Source organism: Dromiciops gliroides, chromosome 3 (genome assembly GCF_019393635.1).
Source record: "Dromiciops gliroides isolate mDroGli1 chromosome 3, mDroGli1.pri, whole genome shotgun sequence".
Classification (NCBI taxonomy): Eukaryota; Metazoa; Chordata; class Mammalia; order Microbiotheria; family Microbiotheriidae; genus Dromiciops; species Dromiciops gliroides.
In genome coordinates this window covers 122,183,793-122,198,312 of record NC_057863.1, presented here as the reverse complement: position 1 = coordinate 122,198,312, position 14,520 = coordinate 122,183,793, and positions in this window count along the sequence as shown.

Genomic DNA, 14,520 nt, shown 5'->3' with positions numbered 1-14,520 from the left:
CAAGAATCAGATGATCTAAGATGTACAGTGCTTTGGAAATCTTAAAGCACTACATGAATTGTGTATTATATTGGTATTATAAAGTACTACATAAAACTAGAAGCTCATATAAAAATCTTTTCATTTTCTCATAAGGTTTGGATATATTGTTTATATTGTTTTCTTCTTAGGGTTATATTTGTTTAAGTTCAATGGTATCATCACCATAAAATCCTTGACCACCCCTCAGAGCCAGACAAGAAAAACAGCTCCTTACAGTTCCCTTTAGTAATATTATATCAAATTTTGCAGTCCTAAAATTTCTATTCATGTGCAAATTCAGAACCCAGGATGATTTGTGATTCTGTGTGGAATTCATGTTAAATAGTCTCTGAATCTGGTGTTTAGTAATCAGTAAGAGTAAAAAAAAAAAAACATTTATTGTAGTAGTTTTTTTTTCCTTAAAAACTTGCCTCTGGAATGGAGGAAAACTTAAAATCAATTAGCCACAAAAAAAATTAATTTAAAAAATTTTTAAATCAATTAGCCACAGGGCAGCCAGGTGACACACTGGATAAAGTGCTGGCCTTGGATTCAGGAGGACCTGAGTTCAAATCCAGCCTCAGCTACTTGACACTTACTAGCTGTGTGACTCTGGGTAAGTCACTTAACCCTCATTGCCCTGCCCAAAAAAAAAAAAAAATCCACTAGCCTTGCTCAAAAAGTATAAACAAAATTTCAAAATGCTTTTTAAAGAAATAGTGACTCAAATGATTGAAATAATACCCATGGTTGGAGTACATAAATATAATTGTTTAAAGTACCTAAATCAATTTACAGATTTAGTGCCATATTGATCAAACTATCAATGTAATACTTTACACAACTCAAAAACAATAAAATTCACTTGAGGGAATCAAAGTACTAGAATATCAAGATAAACAATTTTTTTAAAAATAGGAATGAAGGACCAATAACACTCCAGACCTCAAATTATACCATAAAACAGGCTTTAGGACTATTTGGTATGGGTTAAAAAATAGAAAAGAAGATCAGTGTAACAGACTAGATAATAACCAGCTACAATTGAATTCAATGATCCACAAACCCAATAATATAAATCATTTGGGGGGAAAACTCCCTGTTTGACAAGAATTTCTGGCAAAACTGGAAGGATATTTGTCAGAAAATAGGTTTAGACCAATTTTGTACATCATATATTATGATAAACTCAAAATAGATATATGACTTGAATGTTACAGGTAAAAAAAAATAAAGAATGAGATCAGGTATCTTTCACAGCTATGACTAGGGGGAGAATTCGTAACCAATCAAGGGATACTCAATCAGAAAAGATAAAATAAGGGCAGGTAGGTAGCTCAGTAGATAGAGCACTGGCCCTGGAATCAGGAGGACCTGAGTTCAAATCCAGCCTCAGACACTTGACACTAGCTGTTTGACCCTGGGCAAGTCATTTAACCCCAATTGTCTCCAAAAAACAAGATAAAATAAATAATTTTTATTACATGAAATTTAAAGGAATTTATATAAACGAAATCAATGCAAATAGGATAAGAACAAAGCTGTTGATTGTCCCCTGATAATTTTTTTCATCAAATATCTTTAATAAAGATCAAATCCAAGAAATACAATGTGGAGTAATAGAGGATAGGATAATAATTGTTATCCCCCTGCTAGACATAAACTTTAAATACAGAAAAGTCCCCTGTATGCCAAATGTTCATAGCAGTACTATTTGTGGTAGCAAAGAATTAGAAACGAAGTAGATGCCCATTGACTGGGAAGTGGTTGACAAAATGTGGCATGTGAATGTAATAGATTATTGCGTTGTCAGAAATTATGAATATGATGAATACAAAAAAGTATGGGAAGACTTATAAGTACTGAGGCAAAATGAAGTAAGTAGAACCAGAAAAACTATGTATGATGATTACAACAATTTAAATGTAAAGAAATAAGAACAACCACAAAACAATCAAAACAATTCTATAAGATTATCATTACCAAGTGTAGCCCCAAAGGAGATATTTGAAAAGACATCACCCCTTGCTTCTTTGTAGAGGTAGTTGACTGCAGGTATGGAATACTGCATACAATGTCAGACTTTTAAAATGTTTTAATATGTTTTGCTTAATTTTTTCCCTTTTAAAATTTCTAATAAAGGAAAAGAAAGAAGAGGGATGCTTTGGGAAATTCAGATTATTTAAAAGCAAAAAGTATTGATATAATTTTTTTAATGATCAAAATGTCCATACCATTTGACCCAAAGGTAGGTATATACTCCAAAGACAAACATTAAGGCACCACGTACACAAAAATATTCATAGCAACAACCTTCGTGGCGACAAAGCACTAGAAATAAGGAAGATGCCCTTTGATTGGGTTATGGCTATAAAAATTGTTATAATAATAACAGTAGGGGGCAGCTAGGTGGCGCAGTGGATAGAGCACTGGCCCTGGAGTCAGGAGTACCTGAGTTCAAATCTGGCCTCAGACACTTAACACTTACTAGCCGTGTGACCCTGGGCAAATCACTTAACTCCAATTGCCTCACTAAAAATAATAATAATAATAGTAAAAATATGTGTGTTTACTATGTGCCAGGCACTATGCTAAAGGCTTTACTGGAGGTAGGTGCTTTTATCATCCCCATTTTACAGATGGGGAAACTGAGGTTAAGTGACTTGTCCAGGGTTACACAGCTAGTAAGTATCTGAAGTCAGATTTGAACTCAGGTCATTCCTAACTTGAGGCCAAGAACTCTATTCCTGGGCCATGAAGCTATTTTTCATGAATGTAATGAAATGTTACTATACCATAAGAAGTGATATATATGAAGAATTCAGAGAAGTATGAGAAGTTATGAAGTTATACAGAGTGAAGCAGAACCAAGATAACAATTATATAATGACTGCAATGAAAATGGAAAGAAAAAATATGTAACTGAATATTGAGCAATAATTATCAAGGCTGACTCTAAAGAAGAGATGAGGTGATACCAGAGGAAAATTAGGAGAGGAAGGAATAGTTTACCTCTAAGATCTATGGAGAGGAGAAGAATTTATGACCAAACAAGAGATAGAGAATATTATAAAATGCAAAATGGATAATTCTGATTACATTAAATTAAAAAGGTTTTGTACAAACAGAAGGCAGCCAAGATTAGAAGGAAAACAGAAAGCTGGGCAATAATTTTTACAGCGAGTATTTTTTATAAAGACCACATTTCTAAAAAAATAGAGAACTGAATCAAATTTATAAGAATACAAGTCATTCCCCAATTGAGAAATGGTCAGAGGTTATGAACAGGCAGTTTTCAGATGAAGAAATCCAAGCTGTCTATTGCCATATGAAAAAACATTCTGAATCACTATTGATTAGAGAAATGCAAAATAAAGCTACTTTCAGGTACCATCTCACACCTATCAGATTGGCTAATATCACAAAAAAGGAAAATAATAAATGTTGGAGAAGATGTGTTGGTGGAGTTGTAAATTGATCCAACCATTCTGGAGAGCAATTTGGAACTATGCCCAAAGGGCTATGGGGCTCTGCATACCCTTTGACTCAGTAATACCACTACTAGGTCTGTATCCCAAAGAGATCATAAAAAGGGGGAAAGGACCCACATGTACAAAAAATATTTATAGCAGCTCTCTTTGTGGTGGCAAAGAATTAGAAATTGAGGGGATACTCATCAATTGGGGAATGGTTGAACAAGTCGTGGTATATGAATGTAGTGGAATACTATTGTGCTATAAGAAATAATGAGCAGGCAGATTTCAGAAAAACCTAGAAAGACTTAAGTGGACGGATGCTGAGTGAAGTGAGCAGAACCAGAAGAACATTGCACACAGTAATAGCAACGTTGTGTGATGATAGCTGTAATAGACTTGACTCTTCTCAGCAGTGCAATGATCCAAGATAATTCCAAGTGACTCATGATGGAAAATGCTCTCCATATCCAGAAAAAGAAGTGTGGAATCTGAATGCAGATTGAACCATACTATTTTCACGTTGGTTTTCTTTTTCTTTCTTGAGGTTTTTCCCTATTACTCTGATTCTTCTTTCAGAACATGACTAATGTGGAAATACATTTAATGTTATTGTATATGTAAAACCTATATCAGATTGCTTGCCCTCTTTGGTGGGGGGGAGAAAAGGGAGGGAGGGAGAGAGGAAGGGAGAGAGAAAAATTTACAACTCAAAATCTTATGAAAATGAATATTGAAAACTATTTACATGTAACTGGAAAACATAAAATACTATTGAGGTTGAAAAAATAAAGAGATAAGAAAATGTACTTTCTTTTTTTGCAAAAGCAGAAGAAAATTGGTAGGAGACATTGCATATGCTGTCAGACTCAGTTGATGTGTTGGTTAGTTGCTGAACTGCTCTTTTTGCTTTTTTTTTTAATTAAAAGGGATGGCTCTCTAGGTCAGGGATAGGTGAGATGTATGTTGAGAAATCAAGGTAAAGAAAAGCAAAAATTATCAATAAATTTTTTTTAAAAAACTAAAATCAATTCATGGAATATCAAATGTATCACAGTTGTCTTCTTCAGACAAGTCACCTAGGGTTCCAGGCATAACTGGGCTCCAGTATAGGCCAGGTAGGGTGGCCACTAAGGCTATAACAAACAGCATCAGTTAAGGATTTGTTCTCCTATGATACACAGCCATTGTGTGAGATTAATTTGCTTACCTAGACTCCTTGGTTATAAGAAACAGTTTTACCGGGGCAGAGACAATTTGGGAAGTGAACAGATGAAAAAAAAAGCATAGATAAGACTTTTAAAAATACTGTTTATAAATGTACACACTTTTCATGTCAGAAAATTTAATTTTCCACAGCACCAGGGATTCATTGTATCAAGCCCCAAGTGTTCTATTAAGTCTCAAAGCTTCCACTGGTCAGTAATACACAAATGGAACTATTTCCAATTTCAAAGGAATTCCACTTTAAAACTTAGCCTAGTATATACAAGTACCCTAGCTTATCCTAGCTCTGGACATGAGTTAAGGGAAGCCAACACAGTTCCCCAAATGATTGTTCCAAGTGTATTATTAATGATATTTATGCTCAACAATCCTAGTTTTAACACTTGAACTTTTACATAATACACAAGTGTTTGTAGAGTAAATACTTCCTCTCCCTCCCCTACAATACAACAATAGGAATTTTCCATGCTTTTCTTTTAGAAATACCAAGTTCTGTCTGATGGATAAATGGGTAGATGGATGGATGGATGGATGGATGGATGGATGGATGGATGGATGGATGGATGGATGGATGGATAGGTGGATAATGAGAGAGATACAGACTGATAGATAGATATAGACTGATAGGTGGATAGACAGATATTGCTATAGATACACAGGTCCATAGAGCTATAGATACAGAGCTATATAGATAGGTAGATGGATGATGGATGGAGGGAGGGAGGGAGAGAGAGAGATGAATAATAGATTGATAGATGGCTGGATGGGTGGGTGGGTGGGTGGATGGACAGACAGATGGACGGATGTACAGACAGATGAACAGACATATAGGGAATTGACAGCACTTTTTATCATAGTACAGTCATTTAAATTTCTCTACTGGTGGAACCAATAATAATACTACTTGATATCTTTTATAGTGGTGATGGGATGATTAATCACTTAATATTTTTAGAGGGTACTAGATCCTTGGACTGGAACCTGAAATTCCAGATGCAAATAGAATCATATTATTATTTACCTACCTTTTTTAGAAACAGAATAAAAAAGTATCATGTTTTTTATCTTTTATTTATGCTTCCTTTAGGCATATAGGAAATAAAATGCATTTTGCATGGGATGTGCAAGTTTCAAAGATTTTAAATGGGGCTTTTGATCCTATTACGTAGATTCTGTTATATGTATTATCCAATATCGTGTTACAAGTGCCTAAAATATTGTGCCAGTCTTAATATTTAGTCTAAGGTAATCTTATGTTGAGTTTGAGAAAGTTTGTATTGTAATGTTTAAGAGCTGAACTGAAAAGCTGAAGGGCTGTAACCTACTCATGCCTCCTAACAGGCTGCTATGACCAGTTAAAATATTGTCTCAGATTATCACTATACTAATTTTCTCTGACTAATGGATTGAGCACTAGGCCTAGAGTCAGGAAAACCTGAGTTCAAATTTAGCCTCAAATACTCACTGTAAGACCCTGGTCTAGTCACTTAACCTGTTTGCCTCAGTTTCTTCAACCATAAAATGGGGATAAGTATAGCATCTAACTATCCAGTATCAAATGAGCTAGTTAGTATTTGTAAAGCACTTAGCACAGTGCTTGGCACATATTGTTGCTGCTGTTGTTCAATCTCATTTCAGTTGTGTCCAACTCTTCATGAACTCATTTGGGGAAAGATATTAGAATAGTTTGCCTTTCCTTCTCCAGTTCATTTTACAAAAATTTCTGAGGCCAGATTTGGACTCAGGAAAATAAGTCTTCCTGACTCTAGGCCTGGCACTCTATCTACTGTGCCGTCTAGCTGCCCCACCTGGCACATAGTAGGTGCTATATAAATGCTTATGTCCTTCTCCCTTCTTAGTCTGACATTTAACAGAGCTTTTAAAAAAAAATCTCTATTTACAGTATAAATGTCCTAGTTATATTCTGCAAAATAAAATCTGCATTCCTGATAAACAACTCACTCTTCCTCATGGACTTTAAAAGTAAAAACGAGTCAGAAAGCACTGGAATTTGACTAAGACCAGCTGGATTTGAATCCTACTTATGCCACTTGTTCATCCTTTATTTTCAAAGAGGATCAATGACATCATAAAGTGATGACTTTCCAGTGAATTGGATTCAAGTGAGGGAAAGTTGCACAAAGTCATCAACCTCACTTTCTCTTCCAGAGTCATCCAGTGGCCACACGTGGCTAAAGATACAGTGGATGACCTTGGTATCTTCAATGTCTGACCAAGCTCCAAGTGCTCCACAGTGCTTCCTTCAGCTGCCTTCATGGACATTGGAACAAATTATTTTCATCTGCCCATTCTGCGGGGAGAAGTATTTACATGCCTGGGGTAGACATCCCCTAATTCACTGATGGGTTTGAGATGTCAGTTCCCTTCAACCTGGTTTAGCTCATCTGACAATATGATTAAAAGGGTCTGTTCACTGTACATGCTACTGTCTCTTGGAACCACAGGTGAGAGTTGGGTGAAGGTGGACACCCAAGGTGGATGAGCAGCCCTGAAAAAGAGTTCCGCCAGCCCTCATACCAGAGGGCTTCTTCCCTGACCTCATACATCCCTGAACAGCCATATATCTCTGAAACTCAATTTCCTCATTTGTGAAATTAGTAATGTTTTTTATTACAAAGGACCATAGGTTTAGAGCTGAAAGGAAGCTTAGAAATCAGACCGATTTATCCAATCCTTTCATTTTAAATTAGCAGGACTAAGGCCCGGAGAGATTAGGAAATTTGCCCTAATTACACAGATTAAGTGGCAGGATTAGGATTCATCCCCAGGGCTTCCCATTTTGCTGTCATAAAAAGGTTGAAGGAACATTTTTTTTGTTTGTCTTAAAGCACAAAGTGCTATATAGCCATGTTCTATTTCTGTAGAGCTACCTGACCCCAGACCTAACCATGATCTTTCCACCCTTTTTCTCATCTCCTATATCATGTATTCCCCACTTCCCCCCTTTCCATTCTTTGTTCTGGTAACTGTAATCAAATCAATGCTAACATTATTTGTGGAGAAGACGTGTCATTTTGGCTGTCCTGTTCCAGTCAACATACCTGTGACTTTCCAGACCAAAGAATGCTTCCCATGGCCCTGTTTGCATTATCTCCCTTTGCCCGAAGTTCCTTGAAGGCAAGAACAGTCTAGCTTTTTTGTATTTCTATCCGTAATGCTGAGGTGTGCTCGGTTCATAAATTTAAAAAAGCTTCTTTTTTTCTTACATAATCAATCATTCATTGTATTTATACACAAAAACATTTGTATTTATTTTACGCCTTGGGGTTGTTTTTTTAAAGCTCTTTGGGTTATGACTTGAGGTAAACCAATGTCTTTTAAGTTCTCTAGCTCTATCACCAGTTATACTTTCTGCTCAGTTTTCTTTTTTCTCTTTCTTTTTCCTTCCTTCCTTCTCTTCCTTCCCTCCCTCCCTCCTTCCTTCCTTCTTTCCTTTTCTTTTTTCTTTCTTCATGTATTCGGGCCATCCTGAGCCTATACCATGGAACCGACCAGAAGCATAGGAGGGTTAGGGGAGTTCTACAGGAGCAATTAAAAAATGATCAATGAGCGCAACTAGGTGGCACAGTGGATAGAGCACCGGCCCTGGAGTCAAGAGGACATGAGTTCAGATCTGGCCTCAGACACTTAACACTTACTAGCTGTGTGACCTTGGGCAAGTCACTTAACCCCAGTTGCCTCACCCCCCCCCAAAAAAAATGATCAATAAAATCTGGTCTCAAACCCATGACACTTACTAGCTGTGTGACCCTGGGCAAGTCACTTAACCCTCATTGCCCCCAACACAAAAAAGATTAATGTGAATCATGGAAATTAGTCTCTCCCTTCCTTGTTTCCTTTCTGACTCCCCCTTTTTTATAGATAGGTAGCTAGGTGGTACAGTAGATTGTTAGGCCTGAAGTCAAGAAACCTGAGTTCAAATCCACCCTCAGACACTTACTAGCTGTGTGACCCTGGGCAAGTCACTTAACACTGTTTGCCTCAGTTTCCTCATCTGTAAAATCTGTAAAAGAAGGAAATGGCAAACTAGTATCTCTGCCAAGAAAACCCCAAATGGGGTCACAAAGAATCTGAAATAACTGAACAATATAGTTTGACAACTATGGACAGACCCTGATTCAGTCTGGTAGCTAAAGTTTCCATATTAAGAGTCAGAAAAGACCACAGAAGCCAGACAGTTTAAATCTTCATTTATGTCAGCTGATTTGCCCAGTACTGTAGGGGTAGCATCACAGGGGTATTATCAATCAATAGGTATTTATCAAGCACTTATTATGTGCCAGGCATTGTGTTAACTGCTGGGGCTACAAAGAAAAAATTCAAATCCCAGATAATTAATATTGTCGATCATTTATTTTCATCATTTAAAAAGTTCCGTTTCCTTGTGTTTTTAAGCTTCCTCCATTGAACAAGAAATGTTTAACCACCTTAGTATTTTGTCATTATCATATTATGGTTTGAATTTTTTAAAGTTTCATCTTAGTCTCACATAAGAGGAAGATGACAAAAAAGCAATTTGGTTAGCTTCTGAGAATGGAAGCTACATTTGGTTAGTGCTGAATTAGGCCCTGCCCACTTAGCAGTTTTTATTATGTTATGACCCAGATGTGAATTTAACAATCCCAAAGGTGATCTGACTGGTCTTTGTGGCAAAGAGGTTACTTACTATCCAGAATGATTAGATAAGCATCCCTACTCAGATTCCAAAGAAGTCACGTTCACTTATTTAGAATTATAAATGTTTGTCAAATTTAATCTAATTCATTTCATCACAGCCTGTGATATCATCAGAAAAACAATGATACAATAGTACAGTGCAACTATAAAAACAGAGGGAAGAGGACACATTAAAAATAATCTCAGAATTTGGATTTTTTTCCTGTCTTAGCTGATATTCTTGGCCTTTTTCCAAAGTAGGTAGGCCAAATCATGTTTAAACACAAATCTACATTCAGGCCACATAACTGAAGAGCTGGAAGATATCTAGAGATCTAGTCCAACCTCCTCATTTTATAGATAAGGCAGTGGAGGCCCCAGAAAGATCATAGTTTGGGATTCAGACCCAAGCCATAGTTTGAAATCTAGTGCTCTTTTCTCTAAATCACTTCATATAGCAAACTGAAACTAAGATTTCAAAGTATCTACAGTTGTGTTTGACTACATGACTCCGCTAAAATTACTTTCTGTTAAAAACCAGATCAACTGTTTCACGTTTTAGTCAGGGTGTATTCAGTTTGTTGTGCAGCACATATTATACGTATAAATAAAAAGTATGAACAAATTTTTAAAAATAAAATAAAAAAAAATATAAAATCATCAAAATCCATTAATAACTTGAGGAAAATACATATCAATAACTTGCTGAAATTTTCCTTTGTTCAATATCATTGCCACCATCTTACTTAAAAACAAAACAAAACAAAAACTCAAAGGTTATACGTGTGATTTGGCAGCACTCTGGTTAATGTCATCAATGCAGACTGTTAAATTTGGTATGGTATCATTCAGCAGAGTGAATTTTCTTTTTACCTAAATTAACAATCAATGAACAAATATTTGTTGTGCCCACAAGGTGTTCAAAAAGAGATTTTTAAGGTCTTTAGGGGGTAATAAACTAGTCCTATTCACAACTGAATAGTCCCCAACACCTATCTGAGTATTTAGCTTATTCCAACTGTTTGTTGAATGTGTATTCATTCATTAGGTCAGTAGAGGATACAAGCCAACATCTGTCTATAGTCTTTTTATCCTGAAAGAGTTTTTGGAGATAACAAATTGCAGTACTCACATACTCTCCAAACAAAAAGAACTAATAAGTTCTACAGTGGCACATTAGGAATACCATTGGACCGATGTAATAAAAGTCTTCAAAAAGGTCAAACTTGAGCTGTGTCTTGAAGAATGGATAGGACTTGAGTGGGACCTTCGGCTTTGGGGAGCAAAACAATGGATCAACCCAGGAATATTGTGAGGAAAGAAGCAATTTATGTTGTGGGCTTGAAATGCAAAACATGACAGAGAGGGTAGCCCTCGATTTTGGAGGACTTTGTCATTCAGACAACCTAACTACCAAAGGGTACTGAACAGGGAAATCAGCTGATGAAAGTGGGTTGGACTAATCCAGGAGTAATTAACCTCGGGTACACAAACCCCTGAGAGGTTCATGGATAGATTTTAAAGGGTCTGTGAATGCAGATAGGAAAAAATTATATCTTGACTTCAAAAATAATTCCACAATAAATTCAATATGGATAATTTTTAAAAACCCATATTCTGAGAAGGGGTCCATGACACAAAGATAAATAACCCCTGAACTAACCTGACTTCTGAGATTCCCTTCAATTTAAGAGATTTTGTGGTTTCAGAGGCCATCTATTCTAACCTAGATGTGAACAATAAGAATCTCCCCTACAATACCCAGGGGAGCTCAAGGGGGTTGTAGACCTGTGAAGGACGACTCATTGGGCAATTCATGCCATTTAAATTCTCCCTTAACATTGACAATAGAAGCTACTATTATTTCTGCTTGTGGAGAAAATGGGAATTAGTGACAAATTCCAGAGAAGGTAATTCCTTTTATAAGAATGGATGCTATAGTGAATACAAAGAGGTGCCTGTTCTTGAGAATGGTGTTTCAAAAAGTTAAGTACCTTTAAGAAGTGTTTCTAATCAGACAGAAACTATAATATTAAATTTCAGTTCATGGGCTAAGGAAGGGAGAGTCAGGAGTCAAGAATTGATCCAAAAGGACTAAATATCTGAGGGGGGAAAAATGAAGAAACCGGCATTACTTCTGCCAAGGAACAGTACGAATAAAGTGGTTGAAAAAATTTATGGTACATAATTAGCTCATGTTTTGCAAGTTATCAGTTCTCAAGACATAGCCACTCTATCTCCTTAGTATCTCTTGCATCTATTCCCAAGCCTTTCCATCTTCACTGCCCCACTGCCTAGTTTAGGCTTTTTGTTACCTCTCCTGGACTGCTATATTATCCAGTGTCTCCCTGCTCTAGTTGAATCTTTTTTTGGGGGGGCGGGGGTGAGGGGGGAGTGAAATGCCAGATTAAAAGTTCCTAAAAGCACATAGAAAAAATAAAACATAGAAATATGGTAGAAAAAAATTAGACTTGGAGATCTGGAGACCTAGATTCAAAACTTGCCTAACAGTACTAGCTATGTGATTTTGGGCAAACCACTCATTATTTCCCCATCTTAAAAACAAGGAGAGATAACTATATTTAAAATACTTAGCTTAGAGAGCTGCCATTAAAAAAAAAGCAACCAAAACAAAAAAAAAAAACCAAAAACCCTTTGTCAACCTTGAAACATTTACAGGGCAGCTAGGTGGCACAGTGGATAAAGCACCAGCCCCGGATTCAAGAGGACCTGAATTCAAATCCGACCTCAGACACTTGACACCTACTAGCTGTGTGACCCTGGACAAGTCACTTAACCCTGCAAAAAAAAAAGTGTCTATTTAGAAATATACAAATGATTACCAGTTTACTCCCAACTCAAAAGCATTATGGTTCCCCAATACCTACAAAAAACGATTTAACTCAACAGTTATTAAAAATCTACCATGTACAAAATCAAGGGGTCACTCTATTAGAACAATTTTCTAAATTGTTTGCTTTATTCACACCAAATGATTCATACATGATTTTAGTCTCAAGAACACCACAGAATCTGAGTTAGAAGAGATCTCAGTGGCCATTTAAGCCATTGGAATCCATACATGAAAGGAATCTCCACCATTTAACCCTTACACTTTTGAACAGTTCTATTAGAAAAGACTTTGTTTTCCTAACATCAAGCCTAATTTTGCCTTTTTAACAACTTCCATGCAATAATGCTAGTTCTGTCCTCTGGGGCCAAACGTAAGACATTCTTCTTTAATGTAAAAATTCTTCAAAAGCTTGAAGACAATTTTCATGGCCCCTTGAATCTTCTTACTGCTAAATCAAAATATCATATGGGGCACCTAGGTGGTGCAGTGGATAGAGCACCGGGCCCTGGATTCAGGAGGACCTGAGTTCAAATCCGGCCTCAGACCCTTGACACTTACTAGCTGTGTGACAGTGGGCAAGTCACTTAATCCCAATTGCCTCACCAAAAAAAAAAAAAAAAAAAGGAAAACATTATATGATGTAGATGATGTGGACTCAATCAAGGGTACCCTTTATATACTCCGCCCCCCCCTTTACTAAATATCCTAAACCATGGAGCCAAGAATTAAAATACTTCAGCAGAGTAATGGCAGAGTACAGAGAGACTAGCACCCATTACTGGAAGTTTGGTTTCTCAATGCAAGCCAAAATTACCTTAGTTTTTTTTACTTATATTATGCTACAGTCGGATCTATAGCTTGCAGTCCACTAAAACCCCAGCCCTTTCAATATTTGTTGTCTCAACGTCTCTTCCATCTTGTAGCTGTGAAATTTATTTAAACTGAAGTTCAAGATGGTTACATTGGCTCTATCGAGTTTCATTTTATTAGATCCATCTCAATGCTTAGCTTGTCTAGATATTTGTTTCTGCCTTTGTACATTTCTTAAGTACACCATCTTTGCCTTTATGAGAAGTTTTTAAGGATGCTAAAAAGCACATGGCTAAACACAGATCCTGAAGTATGCCATTGGTGTCCTATCATCAAACCATTAACTGACATTTAGATCCAACTAGTACCAAATCCATCTGAATATAATTTCATCTATTTCTCCACCTTCTCCGCGTGATTTTTATGCAGTATTTTGCTAAAACTCAGTTGATAATTTCTACATCCCTCTAATCTACCAGTTTAGTAATCTAGCCAAAAAAAGGACTGGCATGACCTGCTCTTAATGAAGCCACAATAGCTCACTACATCTATACTTCACTAAGAATTTTTTTCCACAGAATCTCACTGGCCTAGAATTAAGCCTTTATCTATTTGTCCTCTTTCCCTTTTTTTTTTTTTGAAAACTAGGGTATTTCTCCAATCTTGTTTTAACTTCCCCATTTTCTATGATCTTTCAAATATCACTGACAGTGACTCAGCAATCTTATCTGTCATTTCTTTCAGGTCAGCAGGGTGAAATTCATCTGGGTCAGGTGACTTGAATTCATCAAGGTCATCTCTCCTATGTTAGCTCTCTGGTAAAGACAAAGTTGGGGGAGGAGTCATGTGCTCCAGTAAAAGGACTTGTAGAGGGTCACAACACAACTAGCATCAGAGAGAGTACTTGAACTTTCTTGACTGTCATAGGACAACCTTTTTCCATGCTCCACACAAGTCAAACCCTACTTAAGGTTGGCCTAGAATAGTCACAGGAAGGAAAACAATTAGCTAATAATCAAGCTTCCCCTTACGCTTCCATTCTTAAAGCTAATTACATGTTAGATCCAATCTTGGTTTATCTTAAATGAAGGCTTTGGAGATTATAAAATGCTATCTTTCAACATTCTTGGTGTCCATTTCATTTATTAATTGCCTCAGTAAGGCAGTAACTTTTAAATAATTAACTTTAGGAATGGAATTTGTTAATTGTCATTCTGATAGTACTTCTTTGTTAACATAATTTTGATCATTTTAAGTTCAAAGGTACTTCAATGCACCTTTACCAATTCCCTTGTTCAATATGAAGAATCAACTGAGAACCAGAGTGCTAGGGTGACTTGCCCAGGTGACCTAATCCTTCAGACATTATACTACACAAAGCTACCACTCAAAAGCAAAAATGAGGTTTAATATAAAGGAACACCATAAATCTTTTAGGCACTTTTTATTTTTCAAAAA